A 4,933-nucleotide genomic window follows, 5' to 3' on the forward strand; every position below is an offset into this window, starting at 1 on the left:
AACCAAAAAAGTTGCACTTGTTTTGTCCGCTGCAAAATGGCACTTGTCAACGATATTCTGCCTGTGTGCTGTCACCTGTCAGCTGATTGCTCATGTCATGGCATGCTATGACTCCAGACACCTGAACTGTTTGCTGTGGTAGTATAGTTCGTTTTGTTTTTAAGACATGTAAAATTAGGAACACTTTTTAGCATTGTTCGATGTTGGTTGCAAATGATGTGTCCAATACTGTATATATATATATATATATATATATATATATATATATATATATATATATATATATATATATATATATATATATATATATATATATATATATATATATATATATATATATATATATATATATATATATATACATATATATATATATATATATATATATATATATATATATATATATATATATATATATATATATATATATATATATATATATATATATATATATATATATATATATATATATATATATCCGAGCTTTAATCGAGCCTATATGAACGAGCCTATTATGTTCAAGCTCGGCTCGTTTAATAAACGAGCCTTATTTTTTTGTTCAAGCCCGGCTCGTTTACCATTCGAACCGATCACCGAGCCGTTCACGAACACGAGCCAGGATTTACAGCCCTAATAGTTATACTACCACGTATCTAAACATGTGAATTGAGCGACATTTTAAACTAAATTTCAACTTTTAAAAAATTTAAAGTTAATACTAACTGAGCAAGAAAAGAGTATACTTTTCTTAGTTTAATTTGCTGAAAAGATCTTGCTTTGAGGGAGTTTGATCAGGCCGTATGAATACACTTTTGTATGCCTAATAGGTAGCCGGATTTTTGGCGATCGCTAGAAAACCGTTGCAAGTTTCATTGGTTGCAAATTCGATAATGAGACGGTGGAACTGGTTGGACCGCGGCATCGGAAGTTTTAGATGTGATTGTGTTACAACTGGCGGCTGGAATGCGTCCTATAACTTTAAAAGAAGCTGAGTATTGCACATAATGTAAAATATCCTTTACCGATTGATCGACGACGAAAGCATTGGTACTGGCTGCGTTAGAAAGCCCGGTAATGATTTTCTTAGCTTTTAATTTCTGAAGCCTGGTGTTTATTTATACGGCATTTATGACAGCATTGTTAGTAGGTGACCCAATAGGGTAGATCATCATTGCATTTTTTTCATTCAAATTGGTTTGGATAGCAAAATAATGTTGCTCTAATCTCTAAATATCATTAAAATAAAAAACTAAAATTATTTTTTCCTTCCTTTGCCGCCATCTAATTGAAAGTAAGCCATTTTTGATATTACAATATATGATATATAAAAGCTTCTGCTTCACAAAAAATGCAATAATTATGGTTTTTTCTCGTCAAACTTTTAAGATTGCTTTGAAACTCAAAATTTTATGCATTAGCACGACTAAGTTAGCACTAAAAGAATTTTTTATGAGCAATACAAATTTTTTTAAATGCCATTTTATATGTACTTTTTTTCGTACTTATATAAAGAAGTTCTATGAAAAAAAAAAGAGTTGGTTGATCAGTTAATCCTACATATTCCATTTATTTTCTGAAGCAAATTGTGGAATATACTTTTTGGATAAAACTTTTGCTCTAATGTATCTGTCTCTTCTCATTTCTCTAGATACAGATGCGGCTGCATTTGTAACCAATTGAACATATCTTCCTACATTTTGAGAATAGCATGAAAAATCAGTTTTTGCATATTTTGTATTGCATTTTCAATGAAATCATTACTTAACTCTTTTAACATAGGTGGTAAAGTCCTTGGGTGTTCCTCCCAATTTACAAAACTAAAGTAATCAATTGCATCAAAGTTTAGATGCGGAATTTTGAATTTTCTTACCTCTGTAGAATTTGAAACTGTGCATCGCCTCGCAAATTTAATTCTTGTTTGCTGCTAACTCTCTTGTTTCTTTTCGTTCATTCATCAACATTGATATAAAAGTTTTTCTGGGTCACCATAATATGCATTTCTTTGAATATATTTATCAACTATAAGATGATCGCTTTCAGAGAGGAAGCGTTAGAATTGAATTAGGCGCCACAAGTGGTTTGTCCCGATGTAACATTGAGGCTCCAGTTTTTTAAAGAACCGCACAGGTGCATAACCTAGAAGAATGTAATCAGTACGTATTACAAGCTCGGTAAATAGAGGAGTGCTTGCAACATACAAATGATGGATTTGATTTGCTGTTATCTTCCATCGAGAATAAACCAATGGGCCTGGCTTTTTTTTCAGACTTTCTTTCACCTCACCTATTTCTATTGACTTGCACATGTTATAAAGATACTGTTGATCTTTGCTTATGTAATTTGTCACAATCTCATGTAGAACGTTTGGTAAGTTATTCTGTCTGACATTAAATTTGACAATTTGCAACTCTTGAAAATTTTCAAATGCTTTCCCAATGTTGCCACTAAATGCAGTAGGTCCTGAAGTGGTGCCATCTAAATGCAATACTAAATTTCTCAATGGTAGCTCATTAAAATGGATCATACACACTAATCATTGAACTGGATATCCCAAATGCCGTTCCAGCAACCTTATTACACCATTGTTCACACCAGTATTTACGTTAGCTCTATCAGAACCAATAGCTAACACATTATCAAGTGATATTTTGTTTTCATCAAAAAAATCTATAACAGCATTCTTAATATTATTTGATTTGTGATGGAGAAATATGACCAAGAAAAATTGAAGGAGGTTCTTCAATGTGATATGTTCCTCAGTAATTATGTCTTTTCTGCTAGTTTTTTAATGCACAAAGAGTTTTATCTTTTTTCCTATCAAAGAAAATTGATTTTCGGCCTACTAAACACATAGCTAACTTTGCTTTGTGTGATAATGTAGTTTTAATCAGTTGTCTTTGACACCTTGGTTCGGTCTATGATAGCTTTTCTGTCATGATTTTTTATAAATAAATATAAACTTAGTTGTATTCAATTTGCAAAACAAAATTCTAAAAATAGATTTAAATTCAATAACTCATATACAAAAGTCCATTTATTTGATATATATGTGGATATTGGTAATCTATATAATATTAACAGTTTTTACCAATAGTATACTAATCTTTTATATACTCATAAATAGTAAACTTTTCAACAATTTTTTTAAAAATAAATAAATGTTAATTAGAATCACTATAATTTATATAGTAATAAATAGTAAATTACTATGTAAATTAAAATGAAAAGAAAAACCTAAAAATGCCGAAAATAAATAATAATAATTTAAAAAAGTGCTAGTTTGAATCACTGAATAAATAATTAGTTTATAATTTAATATTGGTTTATAAATTCAGACAAAGTTTTATTTCGGAAAAAATTGAAAAAATTATGATCAAATACCAATACATAAATACCAATAAAACGCCTAAAAATGCACAATATAAGTCCCCCAATGGATAAAGAATGCCAAAAAAAACTTGATTATTATTCTATTTTTGTTATATCATCTAATGGTAACAATTTATCACAATTTAAAAAAAACTTTCATAATTTTAGAACAAAAACTATTAAGTAATTTAATAACAATAAAAAAAGCCTTAAAATGCACAAAAATTGCAAAATAAGGTCTTTCAGCAACAAATGAAGATAAAAAAAAGTTAGTTTTAATTTTCCCATTAAACTTTTATTATTCATGAGCAACACTTTACACTACTCAAGGTTAAATTTTATAACCAAATTACTATGTGATAAAATAATGATAAAAAGCATAAAAATATACAAATATGGTGATTTAAAGCCCCTGGCGGCAAAGGAAGACATTAAAAAAATCAAAAATTTTTTTTCCAATCTACTTCATATTATTCAGGAGGAACAAATTATCACTATTCAAAGTCAAAGTTTTTTCAATGATCAACCCTAATGACCCAATTTTCGCTAACTACTAAGTAAATGACTTCAGGATTGGGAAAGACTTTGGAGTGGATGGATGATCTGTCAAATGGTTGGCAGTTAGCAAGTTGAATTTGCAGATTGGTGTTTACTTTTTCGAGAGCTGCTACTTTTATTCAAGTATCATTTTGACAGTTTTGCTTAAAAAATGTTTTGAAAGTATCTTTGAACTTTACTGTTTATAGTAAGAAATAATTTGTCAGATGAATCAGATAAATTTTATATAAATAAGGATTTAACAAACCCAAGGAGACCATCCGGTTTCTAAATTTTTTTTCTTCTACCAGCGACAAAAAAGTTTCTCCATAAACTTTAGATTAATCCTAAAAATATTTTTAAAATGTTGAAAACAATTAGATAACTGCTATGAATAAGAAACTTGAGTTTTTTAAGTTAATAAAAATAATGGATGACAAAGAGACGCATTGCACAAATTAGACTTAAACAGTTTCAACGGTTTTGATTATCCTTATCGAATTTGATGTTGCGATCATTACCATTTATTTATAAAAAAAAAAAAAAACTTTTTTTGCTGTAATAAATGCCATTCGTACTTTATACGAATGCCTGTCTAAACTTAAATATTCAGTAAATGAACATTTAAGTTTAGACAAGTTTATAAAAAAACTAAAAACCCAGCAGATGTCTATTTTGAGATTTTTTTTTAATTCAAATTTCTATTTTTAGATGTTTAAACATCTAAACAGATTTTATTTTGAATGAAAAGTTCTCATTCAAATATCTCAAAATTTTTTTAATGAATTTTTTTAAACAAATTTTTTAAGAACGAGATTCATAAAACAATACAAAAAACTTCAAAAAGATAAAAAAAAAATTATAATTTTTTTTTTGAAAAATCATTAAAAAATATCAATAAAAATAGCAATATTGCAAACACTATAAAAATAGTGTAAAAAACAAATTATCATTTCAACAAACGTCCTTTCTATAAACTAGTTAGCAAGCTTGCAAATCAGTGCAATATTTATGGTATGATTATTAT

General features: G+C 28.1%; 1 protein-coding gene across 3 annotated transcripts in view; it reads right to left on the reverse strand.

The window, feature by feature from the left end:
* Positions 1-4,754: 4,754 nt before the first annotated feature.
* Positions 4,755-4,933, reverse strand: part of LOC100201078 (thioredoxin-related transmembrane protein 2-B) — a 45,927-nt gene continuing 45,748 nt past the window's right edge. For all 3 annotated transcript variants that reach the window (XM_065793936.1, XM_065793934.1, XM_065793935.1), the window contains one exon: positions 4,755-4,933. This exon is cut by the window's right edge and continues 832 nt beyond it. The gene's annotated coding sequence lies outside the window, so the exon portion shown is untranslated.

Source organism: Hydra vulgaris, chromosome 03 (assembly GCF_038396675.1).
Source record: "Hydra vulgaris chromosome 03, alternate assembly HydraT2T_AEP".
Taxonomy (NCBI): domain Eukaryota; kingdom Metazoa; phylum Cnidaria; class Hydrozoa; order Anthoathecata; family Hydridae; genus Hydra; species Hydra vulgaris.